Below are 15,272 nucleotides of genomic sequence, written 5' to 3'. Positions count from 1 at the left end.
CAATGCTTCAATGTGAAGTAGAGGCAGGGAACTTGAATTGCCAGCAGGGTGATTTGAATGACACAGTGGTTTCATTCATTTTAGAGATTTCCAAGACTCTATGATCTTCTCTCAGTGTGATACCAACCAGGCTAGAGAGAAAACTGTTTCTATAGAACTTTTGGTCTGTGATCAAAGAAAATCTGTAAATTCAGCCGAATATTTTCTTATCGTTAATATAAGTACTTGGTACCCACAGTCTATACATTTGATACTTTTCTCTTTTTATGCCTTTTCCTTGGCTTAATTGCTTGACTTGTTCAAAGTAAACAAATTCTATTATTGGTGTAAGGTATGTCACATAAAGTCAACATGGCATAGTACCATGTAAATGATAGGAAGACAACATCTAGTTGACACACTATTATTATTTACTGGGCTACTCTGATTTTCAGTAGCTTAGATTCCCCAAGTAAAAGTTAGAACAACATACGTCCTAGATTTCATTCCATGCGTCTGAGACATGCTTGTTGTGTGACCCTGTGCAAGTCACTTAACCCTTTAGTGCCTCAGACAACTTTCTAAAATGACAAGTGGCAGAAAAGGTATCAATTTCCATCAGTATAGGGAATTTCTACATCTAGGAATTTCCTGTACCAACATTGCAGGGTCCTAGCTCTACCTCCATCTCAAATGTCAAATCAAGTCAACAAGTACTTTTTAAGTGCTTCCTGCATGCCAAGTACAATTCGAAGCACCAAGGATACAAAGACAAGCAAAAAGGAACATTCCCTATCTTCGAGTAATTTACATTTTAATGGGAGAAGCCAATACATATTAAAAAAAAGAAAAGTAAGAGAAGAGAGAGGTAGCTGAGAAGTCCGGAGAATTAAGGATGGTCTTCCTGGACCCTTCACCAAAATGAATGTAGAGGAAGAAGAAAAAGGTGGCAGTTATGTCACATGATTGGTTCATAACCAATCTTTTGGGACTCATGGGTAAATTAGCTATCACATAAATGGTACAAGAAGATAACATCTAGTTCCCACACTATTACTTATTATGCTTCCCTGTGCTTCAGTAGCTTAAGTTCTCCAAGACTGGGGCAACAAATATACAAAATTTCATTCTATCTCACACTAGATAAGGAATTTACCTTAAAGAAAATGGCTAAAAAGGCCCAATTGCTTTCAATATCCACAGTCTTCCTTTGCAGCACCACTCATATAGCATCCCTTCCCTTCTCCACTGAACTCCACTCAAGATCAGTCAGTCCTTTTTTTTCCCTAAAATTTAAAATGTCTCTGAGTCAATTTTGCTAATCTCCTTTTCTTCCTGTCCCCAAGTCTTTCCTCAAATCGTAACAGTTCCTGCCTTAGCTCCCAGCCGTCAGTGGTGTGGTGCACTGAATGCTTTCTACTATCCTCAGAGATTTTGTCAAGTTACTGGCTCAGTGGGAACACCATGGCCACATCTGCTTAGAGAATCTCAGCATCTGCTTCCTTCTGATAAGGGAAGTCTTTAAAAGGCACAGAAGGGACAAAAAGCTGAGAGATGAGTTTTCCTCCCATACAAAAATAAGGGAGTCCAATGTTCCTTTCTGTTTCATCCACCTACTAGAATCTCTACAGCCACCCAAAGAGTTCTTGGACTTAAAATCCCCAGAATCGATAAACTCAACTTGGATAGTTACATGGAACAATGTTGATTAATATTAGTTTTACGAGTGCCCTTCCTAACTTAAGGAAAGGAAGTTACTTTGTGAAGGGGGAGGGAGCTACTTATTCTACTCTGAAAATGTAGCTTTCTCTGATAAAATATAATTATTTCCATTAAAACTTTGCTTTGTTTTCTAGAGATAGAGGTATGTATCCATTTCCTTTCAGAATTTTTCAGGTCTAGGACACCAGGTAGTAGAACTCCTTAAGATGCTTGCTCCACTCAGATTTTAATGTCACACATGCAGATACAGGTACAGACACAGCTCTCTATACAGATATACCCATATAAGTACACACACACACACACACACACACACACACACAATTATATGTATAAAAGTTACATACATTTAAAAAAATTTTGTTGATGTTTTGTCTAAATGTTAATCATTTTCCATTGACTCCTCCAATTGTTTCACCCCAAAGAGAATACTATCTTGTAACACAGAAACAGAATTAAGCAAACAAATCAGCCAGTACCAAAATGCATGCCTCATACCACATCCACATTTACCTTCTGCTCTGATGGGAGACCCAAGGCATGCTTCATCCCCATCAATTCTCTGCAATCACAATTGATCCCAGAATTCATCAGAGTTCTGAAGGCTTTCAGAGTTGTCTTCCCATGCATTATTATGGTCACTCCAGAAAGTGATCCTCCTGGTTATGCTTTTACTAGACTTTGTATCAGTTCATAAAACTCTTTAAGAGTTTCTCTGATTTTTCATATTCATTATTATGGTGAAATATTCCATTATATTCATATCTCACAATTTACTCAACCATTCCACAACTGCTGAACAAAAGGCTTCTTCCAGTTATTGATTATTACACAAAGTTGTGATTTAAATACTTTTGTAAATGTGGGACCTTTCTCATTCTATTGGACCTTCTGGTTCAAGGCATATGCCTATTAGTGAATGTTTGGTATAGTTTCAAACTATTTTCCAAAATGGCTAAGCCAATTCAAAACTCCAATAACCAGACTCTGCATAAGTTTTTAACAAATATGCTTAATAAATATTACTGAATGATGTTGATGATGTATTGTATATTTATATTCTACCCTTCAGCTGATAGCCAGAGGAAATTGGCACTGTGTGGACAAAGCAGTGCTATGGTTTACCCAGACCTCCAAACTAAGCATTGTCATGAGGACAAAAGAGAGAGAAAGTACTGGAATTCAAGTCACATTAGTTGGGCTAAAATTCTAGCTCCATCGTAGGAAGCCTTTGTTGTACAACTCATTTCATCTCTGTAGGCTTCAGTAAGCCTCAGCTATAAAGTAAGGGAATACAGATGGATGGCTATTAAATTCCATGTCAGGTATAAATCCTAGGATCTTACGAATATTGCATCTAGAAGGTTAGAGTTGGAAAGGACCTCAAGGGTCAGCTAGTCCAACCCACACCTGAAAAAGAATTCCCTCCAAACCTCTCCAACAAGGACCTTGCTTGTCAACTCCTAACAACAAATGAGACAGTCCATCCCTCTTCTGAACAGTTCTCCCCTTGTCAGGAGATTTTTCATGATATCAACCTTAAATTGGCCTCTTCATAGTTTCTTCCTGTTGGCCCTGGTTTGGCAGCCCACTCCCTTGCACCTAATAGAATAAAATCTAATTATAATAAAACTAATTTTACTATAATTATTATTTATTTAAATTTATTCATCTTAAAATTATTTATTTTAAATTATAATAAATCGAATAATAACAAAATCTAATTTCTAATTCAAATACTTGAAATCAGATATTTTTCTAGCTACTCAGTCTTCTCATGCAACCACCCTATTTCTTTCTCCCAAGCTTCCTATGGACATGAACTCAAGGACATTTTCCACCCTGGGAGCTTTTCTTTAGAACGCTTTTCAGTTTATCAGTATCTAAAGTGTGGTGCTTAGAGCTGGACCCAATGTCCCATATGTGAATCACCCATAGCATAAAATAGAGGGATTATCATCTATTCACATTCACGGGAATGAAATACAAAATCAAAACTTCTGTTCATTTTTTCTGAGCAATAATGATATATACCATTACCCAGAGCACCGTGCACTAAGAACTGCTTAGATTGTGTAACATCAACAAAATTATAATTGGCACATAAATATACACATATACGCACATATGTATATATGTATGTGTATATACATATGTGTACATATACACATATACACATACATATTCTTCTGTTTGCCTATATCTACTGGGGAAAGAAAAGGCAAATCATTCCAGTATTTTTGCCAAGAAAATCCCATGGACAGTGTTGGCATGATATGGTCCACAGGGTCACTGAACACAAATATACACATAAACACATGTGCACACATGGAGTATATACACATGTGTGTACACACAACGTACATACACATACATATATGTACATACATATATCTTTATATATTTTGTCTCTTTTAATTGTTCTCTCCCCAGATATGATCACACAATTATCGATTAGAAGAGACCTCCAAAGTAAATTACTCCATCCCCTTCAATTAATAAAAAGGGAGGCAGGATTTTCCAAGTCTTCCAAAGCTAATATTCATTCATCCTTCCTTCCTTCCAACCTGCCTGCCTGTCTGCCTGCTTTCTTTCCCTTCTTTTCTCCCTTTCTCTCTTCTTTTCAAGCAGAGTCTCCTTATCTTGCCAATGCTGAAATGCAGAGGGCTCTCATTGGCTTGATCACACTGCTGATTATCACAGGACCTTTGACCTGCTCCATTTCCACCTTGGTTTAGCTAGCCCCTCTTTAGACAACCTGGTGAGGAGCTGATGGACATGGTCTAGTACAACTCCAAACTTCTAAGCTCAAGAGATCCTCCGGCCACAGCCTCCTTGAGAGCTGGGATTACATACATACATACATACATACATTACCACTCCCACTCTTATTTTTTAAACCAATGTTCTTCCCATTGTGCCACAGGACATTTATCATCATCATTTTACAAATGGGGAAACTAAAGTTTAGAAATATCATCATCCTAATGATAACAGTAACAATAGTTAGCACTTCATGGTTTGCAAAACACTATAGAAATGCTATTTCATTTGTTCTCACAATGCTCCTGAGAGATAAATGATATTCTCATTTTACAGATGTAGAAACTGAAGCACCCAGAGATCAAGTGACTTGTCCAGGCTTACCCAGGTAATGAGTATCTGAAGCCAGATCTGACTGAAGTCCTTTTGACTCTGGATCTAGAACTCTATCCACTGAGTCACCTGCCTACCTGTACATAAAAGTAGCTCATCAAAGGTTACATAGCTTCTAAGCAGTGACTCAAACTTAGGTCTTCTGAAACAAAGTCTAGTGTCCTTTCTATTAAATTATGCTGTTTCAACCCAATAAAAAGACGCAGGGTACCAACATTTAAGCATTGTTTTACATGACTAATTTTACATTTGCATTTTTTTGTTTGTTGCTTCACAGTTGCTTACACTGCTAATGTAGTTTGAATTAGAGTATTTTGATTCTACATGGACATTTCAATTAAATTTGATGAAAGTTCCAAATTAAGACAACTCTTTAAATCTGCAATAATGGCTGAAAAATAGTGACAATGCCAGCAGGCTGATCTATAATGTGCCTTTGGATGTCACCCAATGATGTAAGGAAGACAAGGAGAATAGAGAAGAGGAGTTAATGAGAAAATCCATGGGAAACCAGGATTCATTAATTTCCAGTCCTGTTTCATAAATGCATTAATGCTTAAAGATTAGTAGCATAATATCTTAAAGAAAAAGTCATTAAAGACCTTTTGTGTGTGATACTAAAAAGAAAAGTCATTCTAGCAATACAGACCACAACCTCTATGTGACTGGCAAATACTTTCAATGCAGTAGCTAAGTACTAGGGAATTTCCTGGGTCATAGAAAATTTGAGTAAGTTGACTGAGGTCATATCACCATCTTCAACAACATTTAGCAGCTTTAAGGTTTGCAGTGTCTTAAATATATAAATGTCTAAGACAGGATTTGAACTCATCTTCTGGACTCCAGATCTAGCATTCTGTTCCATTGGCTAGGCAACTTAGGTGTCAATGTCTGATATTGACATTAAATGTCAGAGGTGAGACTTGAACTTAAATCTCCATGAATCAAAACCAAACACTTTATTCATTTGTCTGGACTCTATTCCATGCCACCTCCTTTTACAAAGTACAGCAAAATGCTGGTGATTCTTCTCTTTGTACTTTGTCTTGAGAAGACTCTGCCACAGGTTTATCTTTTTAAGTCTGATTTCAAGCTTCTTTATGACATCATAATTTTAAAACAAATAACTCTTGAGTTCACATCAGAAGAAATTATGGTATCTCAGAAAAAATACTGGGTTTTAAGTGAAAAGAGCTGAGTTTGAATTCCGAATTTGTTGCTGTCACCTGGGGCTATTACTTTGACCTTTGGGGGACCTATTATCTTCTAATGTCCAGTAATGGAATAGATGAGGTGATCTCAGATACATCTGGTTCTTAATCCTAGGACTTATTATCTCTTCATGCAATTACTCCAAATGCAGACTAGTGTTTGCAGAAGCCATAAGCAAAAGACTTCTCTGTCCCCCACAAAGGCTCAGTGGCTAGAGAAGGTCCTTTAAAACATCCATCACCCTCATGGAAAGACATGAAACAGAGAGTAAGCAAATTTAGAGAGGAGAAGAAATGAAAGCTTTACTGAACCAATGGACATACCTAAGAAAGGATGCTATTGGTTTCTTCAGCATTGAATTTGTAGTCCACAACTCCCTAGTACAAGAGTGAAGTGAGGAAAGCACAGAATGGAAACAATGAATAACTGTGCTTGACTATTCAGAGCTGATTTATAAAACCAAATGATGGAACCTTGAAAGACATCATGGAGTATATATCAATCAACAAGCATTCATTGAGTACCTACCAGACATCCTATCTGTGGATAGGATAAACATATAAAGGTGACCCAGTCCTTGCCCTCAAGAACTTATATTCTACCAGTAGCTAAGGAGTTATTCTTAGAGTAAGGTCTTGGAGTTAAGCCCTGCCTCTAACTATCTGGTTGAGTGACTATGGACAAGTCACTTAATTTCTCAGTGTTCCATATAACTAAGATTATAAATTAGATGGGTCACTTATTTATATCAATGGAAGGAATGTCTGTGTTAGGAAGCTCCTCACGCACATTCAATAAAATAGTAACAGTAATGAGGAGGTAGGTAAAACAATAGCACATAGATAATACTTTAAGGTTAGCAAAGTCCTTTATATATGTTATCTCATGTGATCCTCACAAAAACTTTATGAGGTAGGTGCTTTTATTATCCCCATTTTGAAGATAAGATTGAAGAAGATGAAGTGACTTGCCCAGTCTCATCCAGCTAGTAAGTACCTGAGGCAGGATTCAAACTCATGACTTCCTGACAGTAAGTCCAGCATTCTATCTACTATGAAACCTCCATTGCATAAAGTGTCAATTATCAAACTATCAGGCATATTTAAACACAAACACCAAAGTTAACATGCCAAAGTTGAAGTGATTTATCTGACACTTCAAATCCTCCCCACCCTTCTGTTCCCCAAACATATCAGAGAGAGTCAAGCACTGGCTTTCATGAAGCATTCTCTGTCCAACAGCTGACCTGCTCTCAGTATGCTAAAACCAAGGCTGGAAGCCATCCCACATCATCTGCTCTTAGGTAGGTGAGTGAGCCTTACTCTCAATAGCTACTATCTGACTTCTGACTTCCTTGTCATACCAAATCAAGAAAAGATCACTGTGGAAATCCCTGCTAGAGATGCTAGCAAATCTATTTATATTCAGTGAACAAAACTGCATTCTTGCACCCATTCCACTTGCTCAATAAAACATAAAGCTTACTGTGTAGCCCTTGCCCTTTCCTTGACTGCAGGCTTTTGTCTTTCCTCTTAATTTTTACTCTCACATTCTACAAATTCCAGAGTTCTACTCAGTTTTAGATAACACTAAATAAGCATCTTTTCAGGTTTGGCTCTTTTCTGGCAGACAACTGAATATTATCATTAAGAGATTAACTAACTGATCTGATTTTCTTCCTGGAAGTCATCTAGATGGCTAGGAGACAGCTGTATCCTGTGACATGGAACTCTACCCAGGACTAAGAGGTGGCTAAGTTGCATAGCAGCTAGATAATAGACCTGGAGATTTGAAGATTTGAGCTCAAGAACTGCTTCAAATTAGTAATAGCTGTGACCCTGGGCCTCAGACACTTGTTAGCAGTGTGATCCTGGGCAAGTCACTTAACCCTGTTTGCCTAAGTTTCCCCATCTACAGACTGAGCTACAGAAGGAAATGGTAAACCACCCCAGTATCTTTGCTAAGAAAACTCTAAATGGGGTCATAAAGAATTGGACATGACTGAAAAATGACTGAACAATTGTGAACCTGGGTAAGTCACTTAACTTATTGGTGCCTCAATTTCCCAATCTATGAAATGACAGTGTTAGACTCAATGGTCTCTAAGATCCCTTCCAACTCTAAATTGATGATCCTATTAAGTTGTCTAATCAGGAGGGTATGAACTTCCTCAATATCAAGTGTTAAAAATTTTCCCAAATGAAAACATGTAAATCTAACCATTTGGTCCCAACAGTGTAAATGATTAAAGAGGTATCAACATACCCAATTGCCAGCGGTTAATAATACTTTGGCTAAAAGAAATACAAGCTGAATAGCATTACCAAGCACTCAGACTGCTATCACCTCCCAACGAATCCACATTTATGTTACAAAAGTCAGACATACTGGTCAACCAACTACTCCCAAGTGCAAACACAAAAGATGTCTTTTACAACAGTTAAAAAATTACTTTTTGGTGAATGTAACAGCATGCAAAGTAGTATCTTTTCTGCTTTTCTGGATTGAGTTTTAATTAATCAGATACATACATGTGGGTTCTAGCCAATCAGACACTGAGTAGAACTGTATATAAAGAGAGCTGAGGTTGAGAAAGTAGCCTTGAAGAGAGTTAGTTTTGAAGGGGCTAGCCAGAGTCGAGAAGAGGGAGGCGATGTCTGAGCCCTGGAGGAGACCTGTGGGCTGAGGGAGGAGACCTCTGATGGCAGAAACTTGCTAAAAGAGCCTCCAAACATAAAAAGCAAATATATCTGTAGGGCAGGGTCTCTAGACTTTGGAGGTGAATTGAGATAATGGTATGGATAGTGTGTGTTAGTATTGTTGGCCTGTGGAGTTTTGTTTTCCCAGAGGCAAAAGCTGAAGAGTGGAGCAGTCTCCCTGAACTGAGACATGGAACAGGAGCAGAGAGCTGCCTATGTATGAATCCACATGAGAGTCAGGAGTGGTTATCCCATGGAGGAAGAGTCATGGGGCTTGGAAGTCAACCCCAAGTTAAGATGAAAGAGGACTTTAATTGGACACTTACTATTGATTAAGAAGAATGTTGTTACTGTGACCTAGGGGTAGATGGTGTGGACTTTACTTGGACACTTGGTATTGATTAAGGATGTTGCTATGAATGTTATGTTTTACGTTATTGAATAATGTTTAGTTAATGTCTGAATAAATAGAAAGTTCATTATACCATGTGATTGGACCCTTGAAATTATTCACAACAGCTGTCCTCAGGTGTGCTGCCATGATTGGTGTTACAGTGAAGCAGAACCAAGATGATAGAGAAAAGGCATGGACTCGCCTGAGCTTTCCTCAACCACCTCCACCTCCATTCCAAACACCTTTAAATAGTACCCAAAAACAAATTCTGGATCAGGAAGACCCACAAAAGGATGAGGTGAAATACTTTTTCAGTCAAAGACAACTTTCAAGGTCTGCAGGAAAGTTCTGTGCACTGTGGTGAGAGTAGAGCATAATCCAGTGTAGATCTGCCAGGGCAGGTAAGGTCTCAGCAAACCAGAAGCAGGCTTTGGGAGCCACTGAATCAGCAGCAGTAATGGCAGTGGCTGCTTCCAGAGCTCTCAGCCCACAGACAATAAAGAGTTTTAACAATTTGTCAGAAGGAGATTGCAAAGGTGCAAAGATTGTGGCACTGGGAGTAGGATTCTTGTGCTTTACCCATACTCAGGTCTGGGTCATAGTTCTGGCTGGCAGTCCCAGAGCAAGAAGGAGCAGTGGTACACCACAGCTTGAAGCAGCAGTGGAGCAAGGCAGAAAAGAATGCTTATGGTCACACACAGACCAGAGTACAGGCCAGGAGAATAGAAAGCACACCCCTCCTTAGATCATGCCACCTTGGAAGAATTCAAAACTCATAGGTACCTAGAACTATCTCTGAAAACATTTGCACAAAACCCCTGAAGCTTGGGACAGTACACACTCTCCTTTGGAAGCAAAATCCCACTTCAGTCAAGAAATAGACTGGAAAAAATCAACAAACAATAAGAAAAAAATTGACTATATAAAATTACTATGGTGACAAAGAAGATCAAAATACATGCTCAGATGAAGAAACTAAGTCAAAACACCTATATCCAAAGCCTCCAAAAAATATGAATTTGTCTCAGACCATGGAAGAGTTTCTAAAGGATTTTGAAAATCAAGTAAGAGTGATACAGGAAAAATTGGGAAGAGAAATAAAAGTGATGCAAGAAAAGCATGAAAAAAGAGTCAACAGCTTGGTAAAGAAGGCACATCCCAAAAAAAAATACTGAAGAAAACACCTTAAAAAACAATCTAGGCCAAATGGTAAAAGAGGTACAAAAATCAAACGAGGAGAAGGATGGAAAAAGATATACAAAAGTTCACTGAAGAGAAAAATGCCTCAAAAAGCAGAACTGGCCAAATGAGAAAAGAGGCACAAAAATTCACTTAAAAAAAACAACTCCTCTTTGGAACTAGAAGCAGGATGGCCTAGTAGAAAGAATATTAGACTTGGAGTCAGGAAGACCTGGGTTTCAATCCTACTTCTGTCACTTTTTAACTGTGCAGCAAGCTACATAACCTTTTTGAACCTCTATCATCATCTAGTAATTTCAATACAGCAATCATGTCCAAAGTGCCTACTATGTGTAATAGACTGTGCCAGGCTCTGTGGATACAAAGACAAAAGAAAAAAAAGCTGTTCCCCTCAAGCAATGAAAAAGAATGATATGCCTATTTGTACATCCTCACAGGTAGAGATATTGTGGTAGATATTGGATAAAGAGACTCAGAACCAGGAAGATTTGTGTTCAAGTCCAGTGGGTGATTCAAACTGACTGTGTGATTCTAAACAAGTCCGTAAACTCTCAGTAATCCAACACTGGTAGAGGAGTTCTCTCATTCAGACATGCCCTATGTCAGTGAAACCATAGGTCCAGTGCTTATTAAGATTCTTGTGAAGTTCAAATGAGATAATATATATGAAGTTAATTAAAAATGCTAAAGTGCTAGATTGTCAGCTGCTACTACTTTCAGGAATGAAGATTAAAAAAGAAGAACAATATGATAATCCTTAATAAAGGATAGACAAAACCCATCAAGACATCGGTTGAACCACCAGAGAGATAAAAATATAATATGGTCATTAAGCCTGTGTGGTCACCTTTGACTTCTGTGGTCCTCGTGGCAGAGGATTAGAAAAGAGGGTAGAGGGTCTCAAGCGTCACACAGCTTTATCCTGCGTATACAGTAGCTGAATGACTGGTGTCATTTACTTTTTGTAAATGATGTTTTGTCATTTACGTTGGACTTTTTGTCCAAGGGCCAATGAGTTGATATAGTAATGGAGTAATAATATTCACATTAATATAAATGTCATCATGTATGTTCAGTTATCATCTCAATGCAAGTTATCCCCATAATCCAACCTTCATCTCTCTTTTGAAATCCAGCCCTAAATCACCAACTGCCAAGCAGTTGGGTAAGGGAGTAGGAAAAGAAAATTATCACCCAGTGCTGTGAACCTCAGTGAGAGTGGTTCCATAAATAGAAATAAAGAAGTTAGGAAGAGAGTTGGTTCTAGGAGGAAAGACAATTAATTCACTTTGGGACTTGTTGAGTCTGAAATGGATACAAGACATCCAGGCGAAAATGCCCAACAGGCAATTAGTGGTACAGCACAGTGGTTCAGGTGAGAGATAAGAGCTGGATGCAAAGATCTGGAACTCAACTACATCATAAAGAATTTCTTCAAGACGAGTTATAAAGAACTGGATAAAGCACTGAAGAATATCATCAACCATGCAATTGACTTTATCTTGATAGACAAGAAATGACAGATTGCCAATAAAATAGTCATTTCAGAATCAGCTTTCTCTGTGCAGTCGGATCGAGTGGCTAGAATAAATTCTATAACCAATGCCAAATTAGAATAAAAGATAAAGAGCAAGAAAATACTGAATGTGATCATAGCAAGTCCAACCTTTAAATTCCTTTTTTTAAAAAGCTGCTGCATCTGGGAAAATTTAATAGTAACTAGCATTTACACAGTGCTTTAAGGTTTGCTAAACACATTATCTATATTAATTATTTTTATCCTCACAACAGTGCTGTAAAGTAGATGTTATTGTTGTCCCCATTTTACAGAGAATGAAACTGAGGCACAAAGATGTTAAGTGACGTACCCAGCATTGTACAACTGAGAAGTATCTGAAACAAAATTCCAACATGGAGCCACCAAGCCCGACAAAAGTAAAGATACTGCCCTACTTCTGTGGTTAATGCATATTTAACAGATAAACAATTGGCATAGTGTAGAGAGATAGGTGATACCTGGCTCTGTCATTTAGTACCTGTGTGATGCTGGGCAATTTACTTTAAATTTTTGAGCTTCTGTTTCCTTATCTATAAAATAGAGATAACTTTACTTGAGCTACCTGACTCATAGAGTTCTTGTAAAAAATAATACTTTCTAAACTCCACAGCACTATATAAATGGGAGCTAGCACTCATTAACTAAGTATATCAAGGATCTATTATATGTAAGATATGTTAACTATTGCAGTAGAATTCCTTAAAGAGTTATCAACTATGTATGAAGTTGGATTGGCAGTCTCAATGCTTAACTTTGCTAAAGTTTACTTACAAATTTTGAGTATCATACGGATTATTTAAATAAGCTGTCAAAAACTGTAAAGTTCAGGAATATATAATCAGAAGTCTGGGGCGACCAGTGTTTCATGTGCTGTTTTCAACAGCTAGTGAGTAACTTGATTAGTATGAACTAGGAAGATAAGGTAATGAAAATATACAGCTTCATCATGAAAATATGAAAATTTGAAGCTTAATTAGGAGATTTAAAGTAATGTACACAAATGCACCTGTATCTCTCTACAAAAATATGCAAAGAAGTGGGTGATGTGAAGTAGGTAATGCCAAGAAGCAAAAATGTACTGAAGGTATTTTTAAAAATAGGTTGTTAGTGACACATGAGAATCTAATTGTAAAATTCAAGTTGGAATAGACTTCAGAACTCACATTGAATATGACACTTTCACCCTGATTCCTACCTAGGTTGTCTTCCCATGAGGTTACCCAAGATGTAGGATCATAAGGTGTGTATATGGGATGGAATTTTGAGATCATCAAAGCCTCAATTACACAGGAAAGGAAATTCAGTCTGAGAGAAGGGCTGTGGATTGTTCAAACTCCATAGAAGTAGTGGTTAACAGAGCCTGGATCTGAACTCCAGTCTCCTAACCCCAAATCTAGTATTCTTTCTATTATATCCCATTGCTAATTCAACTCAATCCATTCATTCTATGGATAAAGGGACTAAAATTCAGAAAAATTAAATGACTTGCCCAGTTAGCTAGTGATAAATCTGGGGGGTGGGGGAAATTGCCTAACTATAGTGTTCTTTTCACTACACTAAGTTGCTCCCAGAGGTTCTTGAAGTATTAGGTATGAAGTCCACTGAGCCTACTGTATTCTTTTAAATAATTTCTCCAGTTAACCATTAGTTATACATTTGTAAATAATCATAGAAAACCTATCTGTGGCTATTCTGGGTGAAAATAACTGGACTATCAGGATCAGACTCAATGATTCATGGTCTTTCTAGGTAGCCTTGTGTCAGCTTTGGATCCAGATCTCTCAGCGTTTGACTTCACCCTCTTCATGATCTTCTCTTGTACTCCAGAGATTCAGGAACTCCCAGACAGAACCAGCAAGTACTTTCAGCTTCTATCTCCTTTCTAGACACTCCTAGACTTACTTTTGTGTACATTTTTTCCATGGGGAATCAAACTTCCTGGGCTTGGCAGGATACAAGATCACTACCCATCACAAGGATGGATGTCCAGGGGAGTCTTTGTATAATCTAATCACCTATCTCCCTCAAGAGATCTCTCTCCAGCTACTAATACTCTACTCAAATTCATTCCTTCATAGCTGCTTTGCTCCTACACTTTCTATTCTTACCATCTTAGTGATTTAGAATTCCTTGCTGTGGTTCTCCGACCTCTATTAACCATCTCTCATTGTTTTATCCTTTACTTTCACATTCCAAAATCCTACTCTAACCACTCTAGGTCTACTCACTTCTTACACTGTGCTCTTTGAAATGCTTGTTCAATAGGTACCAAACCTGCTTCAATCCTAGATCTTTGTCTTTCACATTCTCTCCATCTTCTGGCTCTATCAAAGACTTTGCTCCCACCTGAGGACATGGCATCTCAGGCTGCCATTTCCAGTACTATTCTTTCATTCTCTTGACTCTCTTGTTACAGTCAGGAAGGTGGAATTCTCCTTTCTCCCATTGCCATTTCCAGGCTCTCCCTCTACCAGAATCACCAAGGGAACTCAGAATCTTTTCCCCCTTCAAGGTTCATTCATTCCAAATTTACCACCCAGTAAAGATTTTAGTAGCTATATCTGCCAGTCCCCCAAGGATATTCTCTTTCCTCCCTGAAGGAGTTCATTTCCTAGCTTTAGTCTTTTCATCTACCCTAACTCCTGTCCTTATACTAAGAGACCTAACCATACATGCTATCCCTTCAAATATCCTAACTTCCTAATTACTCTACCTACTCAGTTCCTATAACCTGCTCCTCCACTCCACTTCAAATACACATAGAGATACTCATATCCCTTATACTGCCCCTGTTACAAGTATATCCTCTAAAAAGCAAGTCATACTACTATTACAATTAAAGAACAATTTTTTAAAAAACTCCGTTTACACTGAACTTTTCAGAAACATATCTATTATGTATAAAGCAGATCATATCTATAGAGGGGGAAAATAAATGCCTAAAGACGTAAGGGACAGAACATAACAGTTCTTAGAATGGGCTCAGGCTAAACAAAACAAAATTCCTTAAAAGTTTTGTCTATTATTTATAAAAAGAGACCAGTCTTATAATTTAATTGGCATAGAGATCTTCCAGAAGGAACAACTCCCTCTTCCAAGGCAAGTTGGCACCTTCTTGGCAATTTGTAGTCTTAGAAAGTTGCCTAAAGAACTGGTTGGTTAAGTTACTTGCCCATTGTCACATAGCTGGAACACACTACAAGCTGGACTTGAACCAAGTCTCCTTGGTTTTGAAGCCAGTTTTCTGTCCACTATGCTGGGGTGCCTCTTGCTATTTAAATACATAGATACATAAATACATAGAATGCTATACAATGCACTTGTCTTTGTTCTCATTTAGTTTCTATTCTTT

This window comes from Notamacropus eugenii, chromosome 3, assembly GCF_028372415.1.
Source record: "Notamacropus eugenii isolate mMacEug1 chromosome 3, mMacEug1.pri_v2, whole genome shotgun sequence".
NCBI lineage: Eukaryota > Metazoa > Chordata > Mammalia > Diprotodontia > Macropodidae > Notamacropus > Notamacropus eugenii.
This window is presented reverse-complemented; position numbering follows the sequence as displayed.